At 34.3% G+C, this 14,862-nt stretch overlaps 1 protein-coding gene across 5 annotated transcripts in view; it reads left to right on the top strand.

The window, feature by feature from the left end:
* Nucleotides 1-14,862, top strand: part of COBLL1 (cordon-bleu WH2 repeat protein like 1) — a 163,378-nt gene that overhangs the window by 31,057 nt on the left and 117,459 nt on the right. The window lies entirely within an intron of this gene.

Here is a 14,862-nt window from a genome sequence, read left to right as displayed (position 1 = left end):
ATTTACTTCACTATGTACCTAGCACATGGTAGGCTAGTTAATTCATTTTAGTAAAATGAATCAATTAAAATGTCATCGTAGAATAGTGGTATTAAAAAATCCTATGTACATCATGATTTTAATTTTGTGTGTAAAGCCAACATTCGAGTGTTCTTGACTGGCTGACCTAGTTTCGTACATAATACAGTGTCAGAAATTAAAATGGTTTTGTTCTTTTATTTGTGTTTCTAGATGTTGGTGAAAATAGTATAAGTCTTAAAATATCTTCAACTAATTGTGATGTCAGAAAAAAATGGTTTTGTTTGTTTGTTTGTTTTTTCGGAGCCTTAGTTTGAAATGGGTTGTCATGGTTACTACAAATTGGAATCTAATCAAGAAGAGTCTCATGAGGAATCAAGACCATGCTGCAGGTATTTTAGTTTTAGAATGAAAGGAAACAGGTCTTGACATCTCAATCTATGTAAACTGTTGAACCTCAGCAAAAACTCTACCACAGAGGATTATGAATTTAGGTTGATAGTTGCAAATATAGATGCTTCTAGCATTCAATTTGGATAATATAAAAGCTTTTTTTTTTTCTTTTTTGGTGAACTTTTGCAGACCGTTGCTCAGGTTCTTTACGTATTTCTAGTCTTGGTGACAGAAACCTGGATAAACTTTTTTGGGTGTTCCATTTTTTTCAGTTATGTCTTGTTGATTCTATCATTAAATGTCTTTCAGATAGGGGTTTGAAAAATGTAACTTCAACTTTTCTGGAAGTCAGAATACCATTTTAAAATAAGTAATCTTAGAGCAAAGAAATTGAGGAACTGGAACCCAATATAGAATGCTGGTCACAGATGATGGAATTCTAGCTCTTTAACTAGAGTCAATGTTTAGATACATGGTATTCCATTCAATCTAGGATGACATCAAATCTTAGATTCACCATTATGTATATTTCACTGAAAGAAAATCACGGCCAATTAAACTGATACAGTGCTTTACGCCAGTTTTGATAAACACATGCAGTCATAATGCCACTATCACAATTGAGATCTACAATTCCAAACACGATGCATTATTGCTTAGTTTAATATTTAATGATACTGAAAGATTTTAAATTTTTCCTGTTTTCATCATATCCTGTGCAATCATGAGAAGAAACATGTAAACAAAATAAATAGTTTTAAGGTGTTTCTTAAACTTTTTCAGATTCAGATCTGACTCTTCTTTTGAACTCCCAGTTGTCAATGACTGTTATTTCGCTTATCTTGTTCTTTATGCAGTGAATTGCATCACTAGTTCAATACTTCCGTAATCAGAAATGCTCTACTGTTGTCCCTGGGGTTTTCTTTCAAGTGGATTAAATCTATTATGCAAGTTTTGGCCATCATTTTCTTATTTGACTAACTCTAGCTTTTGTTTATTTCTCAGTTGAGTAATATGTCACTTGAAGTTAAGCAATTTCTGTTCAAAGTCAATAAGAATGTTCTGACAGATTAATGCTTGAAGCATGCTTCATGTATTTATTTTCGTATATTTCAACATGCTTTTCATATATTTTGTTATTTTTCTTTATACTTCTTTTCAAATAACTTTTGTTTTGGATAGTTTTTTAAAAAGTTTCCACTGTGAACCATATCTCTGATATCTGAATTCCCTTTAGAGAACTTGAATAAAATTCAATATTAAGAATTTTGAGCTTTAGTGATTTAGAGAATTATAAATTATTAAAATATGTTCATGACATATATAACAATTAACTTCAATGTTACCATACCTAAAGAATCAACTCTTTTGATTTTAGGATATTTCCTTTGTTTTAAAAATTTGGATCCTATGATTTTATGACAATTATGAATACTTCTATATTGCTATAACAATCAACATTTTCATATCTATAGTATATTAAATTTCATTGCTATGTCATTCATTTAGTTTTTATATGGCATGTGCTTATATAATTACTTTTGGATTATTTTATAATAACTTGGATTTTTACAATAAAAATTTTAAAAAGAAATTTTCCAATAAATATAAAATCTGTATATGAGACAGATTTATATTTCTAGAACATACCTCTCCAACCCCAAATCCAATTTTCAAATCTCTTCTTTTAGGAAAAAAAAAATTCTTAAATATATTCCAAATACCAGAAAGGAAAATCATCTATAGTCAAGAATCAAAAGATGTTTCTTTATACTAGAATTATAGGTAATGAAAATATCATATGATTATAAGATGTATTTATTTGGGTTGAGAGCTAGAGAAGTGGATGATTTTTTGTGTTAAATCCTTTTTCTCTCATACATATGCCAATATATCTGATCTTTGTTTTATTTTTTCTAAAGTAAAATTTTCTAACCATCTCAAAGTAAAATAAGATAGATGATTTTTTAAAGAACTTTTTGGGCATTTATTTAAAAGAGGGCTTTTTTGTTAAAATTGTTACCAAACAGTTTAAATAATTACTAGAATTGTGTGGCTCTTCATATATAAAATTCTAGTTCTATTATATGATGTTAATGTCATGTGAATATCTTGCATAAAATTTTGAGCTTAAATGCATACAGTACTTGTATTTGAGAAATTATATATCATGATCAGGGCAACTCAAATTATTAAAAGATGCTGACTGCAGGTGTTTCAAAAGAAATTATTTTATAGTCTGTTTAATGGAAATGACTATTAATAGTCACTTTAATTCAACAGCTTATTTAGATACTTTAAAAATAATTTTTATAAAGTCAGTTCTTTAGAGGTTAAATATTTTCTTGTCATTGTTGTCTTTGGATTGCCCTTAATACCCTGAGACTTGGCTATTTGTTCTTGAAAGACCAATTCTGTAATTTTGAGCTGTTTGTCATTTAGCTTAGGCAATGAATCATACAAAATTTTAGACCCCCAAAATATTTTTTGTGTTAATATCCTGATTTTATGGATGATTAATAGCAATTCCCAGGATGTCCTCAAAAACAGGGATTTTGCTGGCGAGGGAAATTTTGTTACATGTAGCAATAAGAGTTCATTATACTTAATAATGAATATTTATTTCCTTTGTAGTTGGACATTTTAAAAATGGCTCTTATGGATGCTATCAAGCATACCTACCAGAATATTAAAATATATAAACTGCACATATCTTTCAACTCTGTGATTTCTATTGAAGGGCAAGAACAGATTGCTGAAGGTTCTTTAAATTCAAATATAAATCTTATTTATTCCTAATTTAAATGATAGAATTTATCCTTTAAGTCAACAAAACACTATTGTAGTCAAGAATGGGAATATTTCGGCCGGGCGCGGTGGCTCAAGCCTGTAATCCCAGCACTTTGGGAGGCCGAGATGGGCGGATCACGAGGTCAGGAGATCGAGACCACCCTGGCTAACACGGTGAAACCCCGTCTCTACTAAAAAATACAAAAAAAAAAAAACTAGCCGGGCAAGGTGGCGGGCGCCTGTAGTCCCAGCTACTCGGGAGGCTGAGACAGGAGAATGGCGGGAACCCGGGAGGCGGAGCTTGCAGTGAGCTGAGATCCGGCCACAGCACTCCAGCCTGGGCAACAGAGCGAGACTCCCTCTCAAAAAAAAAAAAAAAAAAAAAAAGAATGGGAATATTTCGGCTACTTCATATATTGACATTTTTTTGAGGATGACAGTCTGGTGATTAATGAATTCCAAGTGTTGCTCTAGTGCTGCTCTCCAATGTACTCTGAGAGTATTTAGTGAATGCTGTAGAAAGTACCACATTGTTTGGCTATAAAAAGAAACATTGTTCTTACTTTTTAAGAATATGTGAGTGGGGCAACAAACCAGCTATTTCTGGTTGAAACAACTTCACTTAGTGATAGTTTCTTTCAAATACAGTGATATATGAAAGAGTATAAAACACTGTGGACTTTTATTTACTTAAAATTTTCAAGTTTTTAAAAAAGTAATAGTGTTGTATTTTTTTTTAATGGGCTTAAATGCTTTAAAAATCTGGTTAAACTTATACTCTTCCTTGGAAAGCTAAACTAAAAACAAAGAAGTAAGGACATAATGTCAGACTAGCTAAAGGAAGTACCATAAAATTCAAACATGTTTCTTAAAAGACACTAACAGATTTTTGTTCATGCCTTATCAATTTTTATTTAACATTTAATCCTAACATGTAGCTAGTTGGTTTGAAAACCAAAGGCAGATGGTAGAAATGGTGATTTAGAATGGTGAAAGATAGACTGCTACAAATGTGTTGGACTAACAGTAAGCACTGATGACGAAAACAAGAGGAGACAGAAAAACTATTAGAACTAGACTCAAAAACTGTAAACCTTATCATGAGGGCCTATACATGTCAGTAAATCCCTAAGCTATTGTATAATCCAGCAAAGACATAGTATTAAAAATTATTTACCAAGTCAAAAGACCATAAAGCATCAAACTGAGGTAAAATGTGCTTATTAAGGAAGGTTGTGAAACTAATTACAGATTGGGCCCAAAGGAAAATCTAGTCCATTTACACAAATATGAATTGTACAGAGACATTCTTTGACCCAAAGATATTATTTAAAGTAAAGCCGAGGCCAGGCACGGTGGATCATGGCCGTAATCCCAGCACTTTGGGAGGCTGAGGTGTGCAGATCACTTGAGATCAGGAGTTTAAGACCAGCCTGTTGAACATGGTGAAACCCCAGCTCTATTAAAAGTACAAAAATTAGCCGGGCGTGGTGGTGCATGCCTGAAGTCCCAACTACTCAGGAGGATGAGGCACAAGAATTGCTTGAACCTGGGAGGCAGAGGTTGCAGTGAGCCGAGATCCTGCCACTGCACTCCAGCCTAGGACACAGCAAGACTGTCACAAAATAAAATAAAATAAAATAAAATAGGGCTCAAACAAAAACAAACCACTTGGAAGTAATAATCAAATTATCCTAAATGCTTAGAGGAGAAACTAATAGGAGAATAAATTATCCTAAATGCAAAGGAGAAATCAAAACAAAACAAGTATAAACAGTAAAAACAATGCTAGTACTATTAATAGACTATACTCAGATGCAAATAAGTATCTGCACTGTATTTACATTATTAAAGTGAAAAATGAGAACATGAATAAGGAATTCAACTCCTGATACTAAAACAACAAAACAAATATATGGAGAGGATGTAAATAATGCGTACATAAGTAGTAATTAATGATTTGACAAATATAGAATTGAAAACTGTGTAGTTTTTTTTTTTTTTTTTTTTTTAGACGAAGTCTGACTCTGTCGCTCGTACAGTGGCACAATCTTGGCTCACTGCAGCCTCTGCCTCTCGGGTTAAAGCGATTCTCCTGCCTCAGCCTCCTGAGTAGTTGGGATTACAGGCACCCACTGCCGCACCTGGCTAATTTTTCTTTTCTTTTTTTTTTTTTTTTTAATTTTTAGTAGAGATGGGGCTTCACCATGTTGGTCAGGCTGGTCTTGAACTCCTGACCTCAGGTGATCCACCCACCTCGGCCTCCCAAAGTGCTGGAATTACAGGCATGAGCCACCATGCCTGGCCCTATGTAGCCATTTTTTAGGAGAAGGGCAAAATAGACTTCTTGAAAATTTAATGAAAAGGAGAACAATAATGTTGTAATGGCTTTCCAGAGTTAGACATAACTTGTGGTAATGGGTTAGAAATTGCAGATGAAATGGATGAGTTTCTAGAAAAAATATAGGCTGGCCATGGTGGCTCACGCTATAATCCCAGCACTTTGGAAGGCTAAGGCAGGAGGATAGCCTGAGCCCAGGAATTTGGAGACCAGCCTAGGCAACTAGTGAGACACTGTTTCTGTTTCTACAAAAAAATAGAAAAATTAGCCGAGTATGGCAGCACATGCCTGTAGACCCCGCTTCTCAGGAGGCTGGGGTGGGAGGATGGCTTGAGCTTGAGAGGTAGAGGCTACAATTAGCTGTGATGGTGCCACTGTACCACAGCCTGGGCGACAGAGTGGGATCCAGTCTCAAAAGAAAAGAAAAATAAATAAATTGAATCGAGAATTAGAGCTGTTGGATCTAACAATGATAGAATGAAAATTATGAAGAAAGTTATCAAAGGTCTACCCTCCAAAGGCTCTGGGGTCATTCATAGAAACAAACTTATTAAGTCTTCTAAGGAAGGCATTACACACTCTTTATAGCTTTACAGAGCATAAAAGAAGCCAGGAAGCTTGAGTTTATTTCACATAGTGGATACATTTCTACTAACATTTACAATGAAATTGCACAAAATGAAAAAGAAGCCATCCTTTCTTATGAGTATGGTTGTAAAATCCTAAATTAAATTACTGTTACTAAGTGGGATTATTGCAGGAGTTCAAGAATGGCTTAGTTAGTAGAAAATTATTCATATATTAATTAAAGAAAAATCATGCTTATAGTTATATAGATTATACGTGGCAGAACTAGGTATCAAACTCAGTTTTGTGGTACACCGATAGTCACTGTATATTCCTTGGGAAGTCACTGTTAGAGAAGAAATGGCAGCACAAATTTCAAAGGAGTTTCTTTGGAGTTTCCTACCCACCCCCCCTTTTTCTTCCTTTTATTTTTTGTAAACAAGACCTCTAACAGTAAGAGAAGCAAAGGAAATCTTTCATTTAAAACCAATAAAAACATTTAGGAAATTGTCTGGATAAAAAATATGTAACCACCTATTAAAATGGCTAAAATGTAAGACATGGACAGCATCAAATGCTGGAGAGAATGTAGAGCAACAGGAACTCTCATTCATTGCTGATGAGAATGGTACAGCCACTTGGGAAGACAGTTTGGTAGTTTCTTACAAAACTAAATATGTTCTTACTATATGATCCAGCAATCATGCTCCTTAGTAGTTAGCCGAATGAACTGAAAACTTAAGTCCACACAGAAACCTGCAGACAGATGTTTATGGCAGCTTTATTCATAATTGCCAAAACTTGGAAGCAAACAGGATGTCCTTCAGTAGGTAAATGGATACACAAACTGTGGTATACTCGTACAATGAAATATTCATGATAAAAGAATGAGCTATCAAGCCATGAACAGACATGGAGGAACCTTAAATGCACATTACTCAGTGAAAGAAGCCTAACTGAAAAGGCTACATAACTATATTATTCCAACTATATAACGTAAACTATGGAGACAGCAAAAAGATGAATTGCTAGGGATTTGATATGGGGAAGGAGGAACAAATAAATGGATCATGGGATTTTTAGGGCAGTAAAACCATGACGTATGATATAGTAATGAGGGGCACTTTATACATTTTTTCAAAACCAATAAAAAGCATGAACCCTAATGTAAACTGTGAGCTTTAGTCAATAATAATGTATCAGTATTGGGTCATTAGTTGTAACAAAATTACCACAGTGATACAAATTGTGTATAATAGAGACAACTGTATGTGTGTGCTGAGGAGGAGATGAAAGGAGTATGTTTGTACTTTTTGATCAATTCTTTGTAAAGTTAAAATTACTCCAAAAATTTATGAATCAAAAATTAATATGGAAAAATCTGCATCTTTTGCCTTAGCCACTTGAGGCCATCGTCATCTGTCTTCTAGATCAGTTGAATTTTCAGAGAAAGGAGACATATAAAATGACTTGCCGGCGTGAGAAAGAAAGCACTAGAACTTGTATTAATATGTAATTTTACAATCAGAAATTAAGCTTCACTAATAAAACATAGGTAGGCACTAGAATGTTACTCAGTTTGTGGGTCAGAGAGTCCACGTGTGGTGTTGGAGTTGGGCTGTGGGAAGAGAGGTTGATTTGAGCTGCACTAGGAGTTGCCTTGTTGCCCTCGTGTAGTTAGCACCTTTCAGTATAATGCAGGTTACATAAACCAGGTAAGTGTTTTACACATTGTATTATTTATTAACTAATCTTCATGATGGACAGGTGAATATGTTTGCAAAGAAACTGTACATTGAATACAGTGAAAATGGAAGCACCAGTGACCCACAAGAAAATAGCAGAGTTGATGGTTATCCTTTGTATCAACGTTTTGTCAGCCACGTTATAAGAAACAATCAGATCTAATAAGAATTGAACCCCCAAAAGCAGTTATCAGACTATCTGAAATAAAGATTTATATTCACCTTTACTAAAAATATACCATTAATAAAACATGTTATGTTTGTTTTATATAATATGAAACACACATTTCATATTATAGACTTTTGATTTCATAAGTAAACTTTTATTATTCTTTTCATTTTCATTTTTTATAAAAGTACCCATGAATACAGCAGCACATGTTATTTATAAGTTGTGTCAATTCTTTTTCTTTTACTCATAGAGTTGTGTGATCCAATACGTCTGGAGATTGCTGGTCTGAATGACTCCAACAGTTTCCCAGCTGGTTTTCCTATCTCTGGTCTTACTTTCCTCCAAACCATTTTTCATATTGCCACCAAGAAAAGCACCCCAAAATGCAACTTGCATTCTGTCATTTTCTTGCTTAAAACATATACTTTCTATTTTTTTATGCTAAGGCCTAACACTGGTCATGTAAGACACTGATAGGGGCCTGGTCCTCCTCCCTAGCCTTATCTTCTACTATCCCTGTTCCTGAAAGATCTTTCTCTCTGTCTCTCACGAGTATCTAGAGGAATTTCATGTCCCCCTTCATTAGCCTGTGTCTGTCTCATTATTCGAGTATGTTGAGCCCTCACTGCCTTCAAGAAGATGTTTTCTGCCTTGAACTTGGGTGTGATGTGTCCTTAAATAGCTACCTGCCTAGTCCACTGGGCCTGGACTATTGGTATTTGCTTGTCATCACTGTGACAAACTTCAAGTACCTCTAGGGCTTACTGTTTTGGCTGTCTTCGTGTGTATAATATATGTTTGTGATTAGACAAATTGATTAAAGCCGTATTTTAGAAGGACAGTGATATTTTGTACAATGTTAGTTAACACAAGATGTATTATTATAAGCCTACTTATCTAAAAATAGATCAAGGATTATAACCAATGGTAGTTTTATTTGTCAAACTTTGTTTTTTAAATCTTGTATGATTAACACTTTAAAGATATCACATATTACTAATACATTTATTGAGAGGCAGAGAAATATGTAAAAACTTAAACTAACATACATAAAATAGTTAAAGCAAAAGTTACTTTCTAACATTCTCCAAAAATTTTGGTTCTTATCCTTTGACCAACTTTACATTCCAGAAGATCACTAAGGCTTTATAATAGTGGAAAATTTCTTCTTTTATTTGAGGAAATACTTGTCATAAAAACTGAATTAAAAATCTGTATATTGTAATCTATAATCTTTGAAGTGGCAATTTCTGTTCTTCAGAAAGTGAAAGACCACTTAGCACTGACTATATCACCTGATTATTTAGTTTTGGAAAACTTCTATTCATGTCTTCCTTTAATTATTCATTTTTCAGTTTGCTTCCCTCCCCTTCCTTCCTCCCTCTCTTTCCCTCCATTAAGCATGAGTTTTAGTTTAAAATGTTATTTCCTACTTGTAAGTCTAATGGGATGTTATTTAGGGAATTTTATAGACTTTCAAAAATAGTTATGTATCAAAATAGTAATACTTCAAAGACTAAAAACTCTTAGTATTAAAGTAAACTATGTCAGACTTTTAATTTGTTACAGACTTTCTGTATGTAAATACCTGAATATATGTATGTTCTAACTTTATCAGATCACCCAATGGACCTTATTTGGAAAGTCAACACTGTCTAGTGAGTGAGGCAATGGAAGCTGTGCACACAATCTTCTCTTGATTTCAGTAAAATCCCTCTCTGTCTTCAATCCTGTGCTTTTTCCTGCTGTATTGGGCCAAGTAAACTCAGTTTTTCCACATTTCCATCATCTCTTTCCTTCACATATATTACTGGCAAATACACATGCACATTTGGATGTATGAATTGTTCAATCTTAGCCTACATTATAGAGGTGCAGGTTTGAACTGTTTAAAACTGTTATCAGAGGACCCATTATGAAATTATGATCGATGCTTACCATGTGCCAGGTATTGTGCCAAATATTGTGAGGTTTACGAGAGTAGAAGCATTTTACTTTTTCTTTCAGTTTCTTAACAATTTTACTTTCCCTACAAATACATTTTTTTGTCACTAGAAATTATTTATGAATCTTAATATACTATGTAATTTGATAGTTGACTGTAAATAACAAATATAAAACATGCTAAGTATTTTACAACTTTTTTGCTTAAATTTTGTTTTAATTTTTAAACTCTAGGTTCTAAGCTAAAATGGAATTTCATATTTACTTCAAATGCAGCTACAAAGAATCAGAAAATACATTTTTTTTCCTCCTTTTGAACGTTCAAGAAATAGGACATGTGATTCAAATGACTGGTTCTGTCTGTAGGAGCTTACACTGTAGCCCAGTCTTCTTTCAGCTTCTGGATGCCATTATTCTGCTAGAAATATACAGCATGTTCACAGATAATAGAAATAAATGTACTATTTACTTGTGTGATTTCTTTTTCCTGTCATGGATACTTTTACTTTAAAATGGAGGTGGGACAGGATCAAATAGAAAACTGTGTGGCAGCCTGGATATCAATTCTGGCTATTAAAACTTTGGACAAATAAACATGCAGTAAAATTGACTTTCATTGGATGTATACTTCTAGGAATTTATTAAATTAAAAAAAATTGAGATAGGGTCTTGCTCTCTCTCTCAGGCTGGTGTGCAGTGGTGTGATCATAGCTCAGTGTAACCTCAGATTCCCGGGCTCAAGCAATCCCCTTCAGCCTCCCAAGAAGCTAGGACTACAGGTGTGTTTCCACCACACTTAGCTAAGCTTTTTAATTTTTTTTGTAGCGATGAGATCTCACTATGTTCCCCAGGTTGGTCTTGAACTCCTGGCCTCAAGCAATCCTCCCTCCTTATTCTCTCAGAGTTGGGTTTCCAGATGTAAGCCACTGCACCCAGCTTCAGTGCTAGGAATTTTAACCCATGCACATGTTGATAAAATTTCCACCACTGTCAGGACATAGACTGGTTCCATCCCTCCAGAAAAATCCCTTTTGCTGTTACTTTGTAATGAGACCCTCCCTATCAATAACACCTGGCGACCACTGATCTATTCTCTGTCAATGTAGTTTGAATTTTTATGAATGTCTTAAAAATAGAACCATACAGTATGCAACCTTTTGAGACTTTTTTTTTTTTTCCCACTTGGTATAATGCCTTTAAGATTCATCTAACTTTTATGGGTATCAGTGGTTCCTCTTTATAGCTAACTGTAGTATTTTGTAGTATGGATGTACTGCAGTTTCTTTATCCATTCACCCATTGAATACCATTTAGATTGTTTCCAGTTTGGGGTCATTATGAATAGAACATTCAAGTACAGTATTTTCATTTCAAGTACAAAATTTTCATTTCTTTTGTGTGCTGCCTAGGAGAGAGATAGCTGGGTCATGGTAAGTGTATATTTAATAAGAAACTTCTAGACCATTGTCTAGAGTAGTTGTACCATTTTGCATTCCACCAAGAGTGCAAGAGAATTTTATTTGATCTGCATTCTTACCAACATAGTATTGCTGGTATTTATGTTAGCCATTCTAATACATGTGTCATGAGATCTCATTTTGTTCTTAATCTACATTTTCATAAAGGCACTTGAAGTTGAAAAGCTTTTCATGTGCTTATTTGCCATTCGTATATCCTTTTTTAAGAGAACTGTTTAAGTCCCTGGCCATTTTTAATTTGGGCTGTTTTCTTACTGCAGAATATTCTAAGTTCTTTATATATTCTGGATACAAGTTATTTGTCTGATATGTGATTTGCAAATATTTTCTCCTAGACTGCTGCTTGTCTTTTTTATTCTCTTAATTGTGTATTTATAGAGCAAAAGTTTTCAATTTTGATAAAATCCAATTTACCATTTCTTAAAAATGTACTATGCTTTGGCGTCTTAAGAACTTGTTGCCTAAATCCAGATCATGAATGTATTTTTGTTTTTTTAAAATTTTACAGTTTTTCATTTTGTATTTAGATGTATTAATCATTTTGAGTTAATTTTTGTTAAAGGTATAAGCTTTAGGTCTGGATTCATTTTTTTTTTTTTTTTTTGAGACAGAGTTTCGCTCTTTTTTGCCCAGGCTGGAGTGCAGTGGCGCGATCTCAGCTCACCGCAACCTCCGCCTCCCGGGTTCAAGCGATTCTCGTGCCTCAGCCTCCCGAGTAGCTGGGATTACAGGCATGTGCCACCATGCCTGGCTAATTTTGTATTTTTAGTAGAGACGGGGTTTCTCCATGTTGGTCAGGCTGGTCTTGAACTGCCGACCTCAGGTGATCCACCCTTCTCGGCCTCCCAAAGTGCTGGGATTACAGGCGTGAGCCACCGCGCCCGGCCGGTCTGGATTCATTTTTTTAGCATACAGTCCAATTATTCCAATATTATTTGTTGAAAAGACTATCCTTTCTCTAATGAATTGCCTTTGAACCTTTGTCAAAAACAAGTTGTTCATGTTTGTGTGGCTCTATTTCTAGATTCTCTATTTTGTTCCATTGATCTATGTGTTTGTCAATATCACATTGTTTTGATTACTGTAGCTATCTTTATAATAAGTCTTGAAATTGAAGTTTATCAATTCTCCAGCTTGCTATTCTTTTTTGAGCTTTTTTTAAATTCTAGTTCCTTTATCATGCTGTATATTTTAATATCCGCTTGTCTGTACCTACAGAAATCCCACTGGAGTTTTGACTGGAATTGTGTTACAAATACAGATCAGTTTGAAAATAATCTTCACTGTACTGAGTCTTCTAATCCATGAACAGGATATGCCTCTGAATTTAGTTAGGTCATCTTTGATTTCCTTCATCTATGTTATGTAGTTTTCAAAATACAGATCCTCTACACATTTTGATGGAGTTACAGTCAAGTATTTTCATTTTGGGATCTTAAAAATTATTTATTGCTATTATATGGAAATATTTGTGGTTTTCAATCAATAAAAAAAGGGCAGCTCCCTCTGTGCATTAGGAAACCCCTTCCCTTTCCTTGGCCTTGAGCTATAGTGCATCTCCTTGTATTCCTTCTAATCCTCTGCTTCTGAGTTTAGGCTGCATTGAGTCCAAGCTGGGGTATACTGGAGGGGAAAAGTAGTTATTCAGCTGCTTTTCAATTTACTTTTCAGATTCTTTGAATTGTTGCTTTATGGATTCTCTCTGGGTTTTATAGCTGCGTTCTGTTAAGGTAGAGTAAGCAACCACTTGCTTACTCCCTCTTAACTGAAATTTGAAGCAATACCAGTTTCTTTTGCTGTGAATAGAACTAAATAATTTGAAAAACATTGTAAATATGTTTTGTTAGCAGATAGTCCTCCTGAGTATTGAGATCTTGCAGCATTCTTCCCTTGTCTGCTCCCTCTCAAGAAAATGACAGTACAACTCCTTTCCCAGCCCTGAATACCCAGCTCTTATTTATGGTCTCATTTAAGTATTGATTAGGGAAAAAAAACCTTTTTTGGCTTGAGTAGTTGTAATTGAGTATGTGATGTCAGAGTAATCTGTTTGTGACAATTCTTCTTAAAGAAGAGAAGTCATAGTGTTCTATCTACATAACTAGGTTTGAGTTATTTAAGACTGCGTCTGCTGGCAGCCTTGGCAATCTCTAGGGAGAAGTAGAGGACTGATATTTAGAAAATTGTATGAGAAATGTATGAGAAAAATGTATGAGAAATTTGATATTTCACAATTAAAACTTTTATGTAGCAAAGTAAATGCTGAGATGTGAAGGCAAATATTTTAAAGAAGGAATGAACTCCCTTAATTTACATAAGAGCCTTAGATTTTTTTTTAATTCACTGCTTTAAAAGCTGATTTATCTAGCTAGAATTCTGCAGTGAGAGTATTAACAGCTTTTGGATTGTAACTGGTGCAAGTACATTTTCTTTTACATTTGTTGGCCACTTTGTTTCAGGTTTGTTTTAGGTATGCCAAGCGCAAGCCAGTATAACCATGAATTTCTGAACCCATCTCCTGTAATAATTGATCCTTTCAATGTAAGTTTTAATTATGTTCTGGCTTAGTATAATGATATAGAGATAGTGTTATATAGTTTCAGTTCCAATCTGGTTTTCCCTAAAAGGGAAGATATTTAGCAACATTTGTATCTGCTATTACTTGTTCTTGTACAAGAGAAAGGAAGTAAAGAAATGGTTAGTTTTGTGTTTGCAATGGAGGAAGAAAGTGTTCACTTGCTTTTTCAAAAGTGGGAGAAAAGTGCTCTACATTCCCTTTTGCTTTTCTTGGAAGAAATATGTACTGTAGTAAAAAAAAAAAAAAACAACAAAAAACATAATTAGAACTTCTTGAAAAAACTAGCTGGTATTTCAGTTATACCTCATTTTGATGAAGGATGGGTATCTGGAAGCAGGGTTGGGTACATGGTCATGAGGAATTGAAAAAGCATAGACTTTAAGGTCAGAGAGATATGAGTTTGGATCTAAGCTCTGTCATTAAAATGGTGGATATATTGTTTAATAACTCTAAGGTTTTTGTTTTTCTGTCTTATGTACAGTTGATTTACCTACTTAATTGAGAGACTTGCTTAGTGAATTTAACAAGAACATTTGTAAAGGGGCCCAAAACTGTGCCTGTCATATAGTGGCATAAGAAATAGTGCAGTCATTATACAATAGAGCAAAAAAGTAAGTAGTTTAATAGCTTAGAACTCTCTGAAAAAAATCACAGGATGAGTAGCAAGGAAACTGATTAGCTTATTTAATATGGGCAGATTCCAGCCATCAGGAAGGCCCAACATTGCCTAGTGTGGTAATGCCAGCACATGAGAGGACTTTGAGTTACATTGGCATTCTACCTGTAACTTATGACATCAACAAAGGTCCCAGAAATAATACTTCATTTTTCTTCTAGCC

Source organism: Papio anubis, chromosome 10 (assembly GCF_008728515.1).
Source record: "Papio anubis isolate 15944 chromosome 10, Panubis1.0, whole genome shotgun sequence".
Taxonomy (NCBI): Eukaryota; Metazoa; Chordata; class Mammalia; order Primates; family Cercopithecidae; genus Papio; species Papio anubis.
The sequence above is the reverse complement of the archived record's forward strand: the minus strand, read 5'-3'. Positions and strand labels throughout refer to the sequence as shown.